At 57.0% G+C, this 11,198-nt stretch overlaps 1 pseudogene; it reads right to left on the bottom strand.

Moving 5' to 3' along the window:
* Positions 1 to 596: 596 nt before the first annotated feature.
* Positions 597 to 11,198, bottom strand: part of LOC133357212 (uncharacterized) — a 36,265-nt pseudogene continuing 25,663 nt past the window's right edge.

Below are 11,198 nucleotides of genomic sequence, written 5' to 3'. Positions count from 1 at the left end.
ACGTTCAGACCCTCCGACCGCCCGACACGGTCAGGGACGATTGAATCGTCACGTGGCGCACGCGCGTCTCGAGGTGCCGCCGGATTTTAGCAACCGAGATGTTAACTACCTCGCCTGGTATGTAGGAGGGTTGCGGGTTAGATGCCAACCATAACGGCTGCTGTGTATTTGGAGTGTGCGTGTCTCTCTCTCTCACCATCATCATCATCACGGTGGCTAGGAGATGTTAACTACCTCGCCTGGTATACAGGAGGTCGTGGGTTCGATCCCGACCCTGACGCCTGGCTGTATATCTGGAGTCAGCGTGTGTCTCTCTCACCACCATCATCATCACGGTGGCTAGGAGATGTTAACTACCTCGCCTGGTATACAGGATGTTGTGGGTTCGATCCTGACGCCTGCTGCTGTATGTTTGGAGTTTGCGTGTCTCTCTCTCTCTCATCATCACGGTGGCTAGGAGATGTTAACTACCTCGCCTGGTATACAGGAGGTTGTGCAATCATCGATTCGTCGGGTCGTGGAGTCGCGAGCGAGAGACGGTACCTCGGAGCGCGAGCCCCCCCCCACCCCGTCCCAACGACAGGAGGGGGGGGGGCTCAGAAGTTCTTGAAGGGCTCCAGGTCCTTGGCGCACAGGGAGGGAGGAATCTTTTTGGGGTCTTCGGGCGGGTAGCTCTCAAAGTTGGAGGTGTCTCCTTCGTGCACGATCCGCGGCTCGATGGGAGGCTGCGGAACAAAGACAAAGATCCCCCGTAGAGGCTCAACAGGCCGTTGGGGCAAGTGCCTATGAAGGCCGGCACGGCGCACGAGGCGGTGGGTGGCCGGCTTTGTCTCCCCAGTGGCGATGTTTAACTACACACCGCACCGGGTACTCATTTGAAGCCAAGTCGACCGAGTGGTGGGGGTCCGGGAACGGTTCAGATAATCGTCACCGCGAGCGGGAATCGAACCCGGGTGGCCGGGTTCGCAACGCAGCGGCGCTCACCGCTACGCCACCGCTCCCCACGCGCACACGGTGGCTGCGTTAGTACGGACAGAGGCTTCCATTACAGCGGAGGGTTTACAAACAATAAAATATATAGACATCAGCGGCGGCCAAAACGGCGTCTCTCCCGAGCCGCATGCGACCCTTCGATCCACCGACGCGCGGCTCCATCGAAGGCGCATAACGCAGGAGAAGCTGTCACAGTTAGTAGCAAAGAGTTCATGAATGTCTCCCGTGCTGTGCCGAAAACTGCCAGCAGCAGCAGCAGCAGCAGCCATCACCCCCGCCCCTACACGCCAAACCAGGAAGGGTCTTGGCAAACCTTGGCAAGGCCTTTAACGGGTAAACAATCGCCACGGCAACAACGAGAACAACAACAACAACAGCAACAGACGCGGCGAACACCTGACGACGCGTAAACAAACGTTTTAAACCATCGCTCTGGAGGGGGCGGCGAGGCATTCGCGTGCAACCGCGACCCTTGACCCCGGCGAGCTCAGAGAGAGCGACATCCGGCCTCCAGAGATTACGAGCGGCTGGCTCTCGGCGTCCGACACGGCCTCCTTGACCGACACGGCGGGCGTGTCGGTGTCTGGGGGCAGCGATTATAATGTTCCTCCGCCCGGGCCGTGGAAACGCCGGCTCGTGGTAAAATGCAGTGGCCGCCCTCCTTAATGCCTCGTTGTGCGATGAGATTACGCGCGAGATGTCTCGGCACTGTCTGACATGGCTCCTATGAGCTGGTGGTGGTGTCAGTGTCTGGGGTACCCATAATGTACCACCCCCCCCCATCCGGCCCACCCTAAACCACCCCACGTCAGAACCGTAGAGTCTCAGCGGTATCCCCGACACGGCCATCGTGAATGAAGCCCTCAAGAGGGTGACGCCGTGGGGCGGTGACGCAGCCCGGCGGGGGAGCACGTTCGCCGCCAGACTCGCGGTTCGAGTGCAGCGGCCGCCCCGATTAATGCCGCGTTGCGCGTTGACGTCGACACGATTGCCTTGGGGGAAGACAGACACCGGGCCCCGAGAGATTGCGCGTGGAACAGAGGTCGCAAACGGGTTTTGATTCCTTACCCGTACCCGTACCCGGCCGGGTACGGCCGGGTACGGGTACTCGTTCCCTTCCCGTACCTGTACCCTACCCGAAATGAGTGACAAACGGTGACTCACCAGTGACTCACGGCCTACCCGTACCCGTACCCGGCCGCACCAGGGTCGCAAACGGGTACCCGTACCCGGCCGGGTATTCGAACCCGGCCGGGTACGGGTAGCCGGGTATCGGGTAGGGTACGGGTATCGGGTACCCGGTTGCGACCTCTGGCGTGGAACGTCTCGGCAACGCCGGCCACTGCAAGCTCCTCGATCGACACGACGGTGGTGTCAGTGTCTGGGATACCGATTAAGTAAACCCACCCCCCTCTCTCCACCCGAGCCTTGAAAACGCCGAGACAGCCCGCGTGAGAACCTTCACCCGAGGACCTCGCGGCGTCTCCAGCACGGCCACTATGAATGGAGCCCTTGAGGGGGCGACGCAGAGGCTCGTGGTTCGAATGGAGTGTCCGCCCTGCTAAATGCCGCGTTGTGCATTTGACGCAACTACGAATCCCATTGGACAGAGGGACATTGGGCCTCTAGGAGATTACGCGCGGCAAGGCTGGCTCTCGGCGTTTTGACGCGGCTCCTCGGGAGGCGGAGACGGAGTGTCGGTGGATGTCGCGGCGGTTCGAATCCAGCGGCCGGCCCCGATTAATGCCGCGTTGCGCGTCGACCGCAGTGAACACGAGGGGCCGCCGCCGCCACCGACATCGCTCGCATAGAAGGGTAGGCCCTCGTGCGCCGTCGTCACAAGGGCCAAATCGAGTCGGAATCTCGATTTGTCCGCGTTCACAATCGCGAGACGATCAACAGATACAACCGCCGGGCCTCCGCGCCAAAAACCCACCGACGCAAGTCGTGGCAATGTTTAAGTTTGCCCGCCGTCCGTCGCACAGCTTCGTAAGTTAAAACTCACAAAATAAACGATGGGGTGAATCGCTCAAAATTAAGCATTCAAAATTAAGCGATTGTTACTCTGTCGATTCGGGAAACGGACGCGAACGCACCGCCCAGCAGAAGACTCGGGCCCACCGGGCGGATGACAGCAGCAGAGCCACGCGGATCAGCATCAATCAAACGGCGCCGCTCACTGTTGTAAAGATATGGCAACGAATGTACTCACCGTCTCGCGGATGCCGGATTAACCGGATTAAAAACAAAGTTTTCGGTGACTTGTAATAAACATGTCCAAGAATGACAACGCGTAACTGTTTTTAGTTTGATGAATTTGGGCTTAAGGGAAAAAAAACATGCGTTGTTGATGAATGTCGAAATCTCAGGTGCACGGTTAATCCACAAATCGGACGAACTGCGCGCGGAATATCGAGAGTGGACTGTAAACGAAACAAAAAAGACAAAAATGCCTCTCAACTGGCAGACTCGTGCCCTGGGTCACTCATGCCAATGAGAATCAACTGGAACTCAACATCTCACCCATCATCACACGCACCCACTCACCCACTCACCCACTCACAATCTCACCCACCATCGCACTCACCCACTCCTTCACTCACCATATCACTCACCCACTCACCCACTCACCATCTCACCCACCATCACACTCACCCACTCAACCACTCACCATCTCACCCACCCACTGACCCACTCATCATCACACTCATCATCACACTCACCCACTCACCCACTCACTCACAATCTCACCCACCATCGCACTCACCCACTCAACCACTCACCATCTCACCCACCATCTCACTCACCCACTCAACCACTCACCATCACACCCACCATCACACTCACCAACTCACCCACTCACCATCTCACTCACCCACTCACCATCTCATCCACCATCACACTCACCCACTCAACCACTCACCATCTCACTCACCCACTCACCATCTCACCCACCATCACACTCACCCACTCACCCACTCACCATCTCAATCACCCCACTCACCATCTCACCATCTCACTCACCCACTCACCATCACACCCACCATCACACCCAAAATCTCACTCACCGACTCACCCACTCACCATCACACTCACCCACTCACCCACTCCCCATCACACTCACCCACTCCTTCACTCACCATCTCACCCACCATCACACTCACTCGTAAGCACTGTTCGCTAACAGCACTTTCCCCAACAGTCTGTTTAGGCTACACGGGGGAAAATAAGAATAATAATTCAAAAAAGTGTCTCTGACACGGCCACCACGAACCCCGCATGAAAGACAGAGACCCCAGCGGCTGGATTTCCTCGCCGCTGACTCAGCACCGCCCCAATCCCCTTCACGTGAACACGACCACCACTCGCCAGCCTCCCAAACCACCACGGGAGCCAACTCCAACCCAACGAAGCTGGTTTATTTTGTTTAATCGTTCCGCTTCAAACTCTGGCCTCCCCCGGGGGGCAGCCAAAGCAAACGGGGCGGCGATCCCCCCCCCACCCCCCCCCCCCACGTCGATCCGCCCGCGAGAGTAGAAATTCCGACGCGCGCGTGCGTGTTGTGCGTGTGTCTTGTGCGTGCGTGTTGTGCGTGCGTGTTGTGCATGTGTGTTGTGCGTGCGTGTTGTGCGCCTCTCCTCCACCCGACGCAACCGGGGGCTCGTGAATGCGGTGGCGTCGACCGAGCCGTCGCACGCGCCGCCGTCTTCACTGCCGCCCGCCGGTTGCTCGCCGCTATGGCGGCGGTGGCGACGCACCGCGACCGGTGGGACGCGCGAAATTTGTATTCAGCGTTTAGATTTTTTTTTGCGCGATTTGCTGACCCTTACATAGACTTCATATCTCATCGGATTCCTCCTCTTGCGGAATGACTAAATACTCCGATTCAGTACGTTGAGCGTCTTTCGCACCGTGCGTAGCCATCCGCGCTGATCGGAGGTTGCCGGGGTTAAAGGACAACAAACCAACACACAAAAAGCAGCTCTAAAGAAATAACTTTGTCAATCCAGATGAAGATGATGATGATGATTTAAAGGTGTGCACAGCGCCAACGGCTTCCTAATATCGGAAGTGAAGAGAGCGTTCCAGACGGCCGCAGAAGCGCGTCTGAAAGCGCCGCGCGATGCGGTGCGACGGCCAGCAGCCGCCGCCGCCGCTGCCGCCGCCGCGAGGGTAACCGGAGTTCCCCGCGCGATGACGCTTGACGAGATCGGCGAGGCAATCGCGGTTAACGTGCGGCGGCGGCGAGCGCGCTCGCTGTTCGCGTGCGTGCCATGAGCGCGGCAACAGGAAAGCCAACGCAGCTCGGCGCACGGTGCCGGAGAGCGGTGATCACGCCGGCCCCACCCATCTCCTTGCCAGCCGCGGCCTCTGACGGTGGAGGGGATTGTGGGAGGATTTGCGGCGTGGTGGTGCGGCGGTGGCGGCGGTGGTGGGGGGCGGAGGTGGTGGGGGGCGGTGGGAAGCATGGGAACGCGCGACTCGATCCCGGCGTGCGACGATGACGGGCCTCCTGACCGGCGTCCGACGTTTCGTCGTCACGAGCACCGGCACCCCCCCCGCCCCCCTCCCCCCCCCACCGGGGGGGGGGCTGAACCGGCTCTCTCTCGCTCGGACCGGTTTCAAGCGAGAGGGAGAGAGAGGGAGGGAGGGGGAGGAAGCTGCCGGCACGCGTGGCGCGGAACGTCGGACGTCGGCTGAGGGCCGCGCGGACCGCGAAAACCTCGGGCAGGAATGCGGAGGAGGTCGGGGGGGGGGGGGGTGGCGTAGCGGCAGTGTGAGGAGAGAGTTTACGCTGGGAGAGAGGGGGGGGGGGCAGGGGGGGCAAGGTCAGGATTGTGCGCCCGCATCGAGGGCCTCCTCGCTTACGACTGCACCTCGAGAAATTACCTTTCCTTCCGCGCTCGGGAAGAAAGGCAAAGGAGCAGCACCTGAAAGCGCTCGGTTATCGCCGCTACCGGGTGGGGTAAGGGCTTCCCCCGTCGACAGCTCCAAAGAGCCCCCCCCACTCCCGCCTCTCTCTCTCTCTCTCGAGGAGCTCGCGAGTGATCCGTGACGCAGGCACCGACACGCAGCCAACTCTTCTTGAGAACGACGCCGCACGGGGATTTTTGGCGGAGGGCGTGCGCGGGGTGTTTACGGTTGGCACGCACCGGAGCATTAACCACGGTGGCTAGGAGATGTTAACTACCTCGCCTGGTACGCAGGAGGTCGTGGGTTTCGATGCCGACCCTGACGATGCTTGTCTGTGTATTTGGAGTTTGCGTGTCTCTCTCTCTCTCATCATCATCACGGTGGCTAGGAGATGTTAACTCCCTCGCCTGGTACGCAGGAGGTCGTGGGTTTTGATTCCGACCCTGACGATGCCTGTCTGTATATTTGGAGTTTGCGTGTCTCTCTCTCTCTCATCATCATCACGGTGGCTAGGAGATGTTAACTACCTCGCCTGGTACGCAGGAGGTCGTGGGTTTCGATGCCGACCCTGACGATGCCTGTCTGTGTATTTGGAGTTTGCGTGTCTCTCTCTCATCATCATCACGGTGGCTAGGAGATGTTAACTACCTCGCCTGGTACGCAGGAGGTCGTGGGTTTCGATGCCGACCCTGACGATGCCTGTCTGTGTATTTGGAGTTTGCGTGTCTCTCTCTCATCATCATCACGGTGGCTATGAGATGTTAGCTACCTCGCCTGGTATGCAGGAGGTCGTGGGTTTCGATGCCGACCCTGACGATGCCTGTCTGTGTATTTGGAGTTTGCGTGTCTCTCTCTCATCATCATCACGGTGGCTAGGAGATGTTAGCTACCTCGCCTGGTATGCAGGAGGTCGTGGGTTCGATGCCGACCCTGACGATGCCTGTCTGTGTATTTGGAGTTTGCGTGTCTCTCTCTCTCTCTCTCATCATCATCACGGTGGCTAGTAGATGTTAACTCCCTCGCCTGGTACGCAGGAGGTCGTGGGTTTCGATTCCGACCCTGACGATGCCTGTCTGTGTATTTGGAGTTTGCGTGTCTCTCTCTCTCCCCGTGGTCGCGTGGATTATTCTTTGGGTCCTCCGGTTTTATTCCCCCCGCGTTTAAAATCAACCAACGTCACGCGTATTTGGCTGCTATGCATGTCCACGTGATCGTGGTGATGCTGACGATCAGCCGGCACTTCGTTGAGCAGCTGTCATTTGCGCTGGCCGGGGTCGCATCTGAAGGAGAGCTACGTAGCTCGGTGGGGTCTTACCTGGCAAAATAAAAATTATTTCAGAGTTTTTTTAAGTTATAATTTTAACCGGGTCGGGTGCCATGTCGCCACTCTGAGGACGAAGAGAGGTGGGGGGGCATTGTGGAGTGGGGGGGAGGAGGGTGGAAGGGGTGGGTGGGGGGGGGATTGTGGAGTGGTGGGAGGGCGGGTGTAAGGGGTGGGTGGGGGGGGGTTGCGAAGGATTGGGGAGGGAGCGGGGGAGGAATGACCTCGGAGTTGACCGGCCCGAGACGGTTCGAGAGGTCGGTTGGGTTCAAGAGGGCGCGACGGCGCGGAGAGGAGGAGGAGGAGGTGGCGGCAGTGGCCGCGGTGTGGGGGAACTTGCCGGGCAGCGCTGCCGGGGGGGGCGGCAGGCATTCCGCCGCGGCGGCTAATTGAGTGGAGCGAGGGGGTCACCGGCACCGGGGAAAGTCTCTCGTTTTGCCCCGCGCTCGCTGGCTCGCCGTCTCTGTGAAGGCCGGCACGGCACACGAGGGGGTGGGTGGCCAGCACCACGCACGGCCGCCTTTGTCTCCCCAGTGGGGATGTTTTTTTACGCACCGCACCACGCACTCATTTTGAGGCCGAGTCGACCTAGAGGAGACTCAGATGATCGTCACTGGTGTTAGCCGTGAGCGAGAATCCAATTCACTATCTCGCTCACAATCCCTCGTACTCTCATTCACACATTCACACTCGGCTCTGTCACTCACACACTCATACTCACTCTCACACACTCACTTATACTGACTCTCACACACTCACTCTCACACCCTCACTCTCACACACTCATACTCACTCTCACACACTCACTCATACTGACTCTCACACACTCACTCTCACACACTCTCACACCCTCACTCTCACACACTCACTCATACTCACTCTCACTCTCTCACTCTCACACTCTCACACACTCACTCTCACACCCTCACTCTCACACACTCACTGTCACACACTCTCACACACTCACTCTCACACACTCACTCTCACACACTCTCACACACTCACTCTCACACACTCACTCTCACACACTCACTATCACACACTCTCACACACTCACTCTCACACACTCACTCTCACACACTCTCACACCCTCACTCTCACACACTCACTGTCACACACTCACTCTCACACACTCACTCTCACACACTCACTCTCACACACTCACTCTCACACACTCACTCTCACACACTCTCACACACTCACTCTCACACACTCACTATCACACACTCACTCTCACACACTCACTCTCACACACTCACTCTCACACACTCACTCTCACACACTCTCACACACTCACTCTCACACACTCACTGTCACACACTCTCACACACTCACTCTCACACACTCACTCTCACACCCTCACTCTCACACACTCACTCATACTCACTCTCACTCTCTCACTCTCACACTCTCACACACTCACTCTCACACCCTCTCTCTCACACACTCACTGTCACACACTCTCACACACTCGCTCTCACACACTCACTCTCACACACTCTCACACCCTCACTCTCACATACTCACTCCCTCACTCTCACACACTCACTCATACTCACTCTCACTCTCTCACTCTCACACTATCACACACTCACTGTCACACACTCTCACACCCTCACTCTCACACACTCACTGTCACACACTCACTCTCACACACTCACTGTCACACACTCACTCTCACACACTCACTCTCACACACTCACTCTCACACACTCACTCTCACACACTCACTGTCACACACTCTCACACACTCACTCTCACACACTCACTGTCACACACTCTCACACACTCACTGTCACACACTCTCACACACTCACTCTCACACACTCACTGTCACACACTCTCACACCCTCACTCTCACACACTCACTCTCAAACACTCACTCTCACACACTCACTCTCACACACTCTCACTCCCTCACTCTCACACTCTCACACACTCACTCTCACTCATACTCACTCTCACACACTCACTCTCACACTCACTCACACTCACTCACACACTCACTCACTCATACTCACACTCTCACACAACAAGAACAACCGCCATTCGCCACTAAGTGGCAGTGACGTCACCACGACGCTTGTGCCAGGCTATGTGCGCCTTGAGGCCACGTGAAGTGTGGAACGCCCGCTGGCAGGAGGTCACGTGGCAGACCCAGATGCAACAGGTCGACTGACTAAGACGACTGGCTGATGCACCACCTGTGCCCCCTACTGTGCCAACTTGCTGTGCTTTAGCCACCCGGCGCTCCGCTCTTTGTTGTGAGCGTCGCTCCTCCGCCCCCCGTTGTTGTTGGAGGGCGACTGCCTCCAACTGCCCAGAGGCATCTTTCACGAGCCTCCTCCACAGAGGCCGATCTTGACACCGCTGGTACCAGTCATCGGCAAGTCCACTCAGCTCCACATCCTCCTGTACCACATCACTCCATCTCTTCTCTAGCCCGTGCCACGCCCGTTTAGCCCCCTCGATCCGGCCAAACAAAAGCTGTTCAGGCATGCGGTGGCTGGGCATGCGGACCACATGACCCAGCCAACGCAGCCTTGCCTGCCGGAGGAGCTCACCCATGGGACTTTGCCCAGATCTTTCAAGGATTTGTGAGCTCCTCACACAATCCAGCCTGGTTAAACCCAGGATGGATATCAGGCAAGCCAGCCTAAATGTTTCCAATCAGCAAAGATGCTCCATTAGGGGGGTCCACGTTTCACACACTCACACTCACTCACTCACACTCACTCTCACACTCACTCACTTACTCTCACACTCACTCTCACTCACTCACACACTCACTCACTCACACTAACTCACTCACTCTCACACTCACACACTCTCACACACTCACTCACACACACACTCACACTCACTCTCACACTCACTCACACTCACTCTCACACTCACTCTCACACTCACTCTCACACTCACTCTCACACTCACTCACACACTCACTCGCTCACACTCACTCACTCACTCTCACACTCACTCACACACTCACACTCACTCACACACACACTCACACTAACTCTCACACTAACTCTCACACTCACTCTCACACTCACTCACACACTCACACTCACTCTCACACTCACACTCACTCTCACACTCACACACTCTCACACACTCACTCACACACACACTCACACTCACTCTCACACTCACTCACTCACACTCACTCTCACACACTCACTCACACTCACACACACACACTCTCACACTCACTCACACACTCACTCACTCACACTCTCACACACTCACTCACTCACTCTCACACTCACTCACACACACTCACTCTCACACTCACTCACTCACTCTCACACTCACTCACTCTCACACACTCACTCTCACTCACTCACACACTCACACACACTCACTCACACTCTCACACTCACTCACACTCACTCTCACTTACTCACACACTCACACACACTCACTCACACTCTCTCACTCACACTCACTCACACACTCACACACTCTCACACTCACTCACACACTCACTCTCACACACTCACACTCTCTCACACACTCTCACACTCACTCACTCATACACTCTCACACTCACTCATACACTCTCACACTCACTCACTCACACTCACCCACACTCTCACACTCACACACACTCACTCACACACTCACACACTCTCACACTCACTCACACACTCACTCTCACACTCACACACACTCACACTCACTCTCACACACTCACACTCTCTCACACACTCTCACACTCATACACTCTCACACTCACTCATACACTCTCACACTCACTCATACACTCTCACACTCACTCATACACTCTCACACTCACTCACTCATACACTCTCACACTCACTCACACACTCACACACTCTCACACTCACTCTCACACTCACACACACTCACACTCACTCTCACACACTCACACTCTCTCACACACTCTCACACTCACTCACTCATACACTCTCACACTCACTCATACACTCTCACACTCACTCAC

The sequence above is a fragment of the Lethenteron reissneri genome, chromosome 57 (genome assembly GCF_015708825.2).
Source record: "Lethenteron reissneri isolate LAM-NWPU_2019-01 chromosome 57, ASM1570882v1, whole genome shotgun sequence".
Classification (NCBI taxonomy): Eukaryota; Metazoa; Chordata; class Hyperoartia; order Petromyzontiformes; family Petromyzontidae; genus Lethenteron; species Lethenteron reissneri.
Note: the sequence above shows the minus strand (reverse complement) of the source record. Positions and strands in the feature narration are given on the sequence as shown.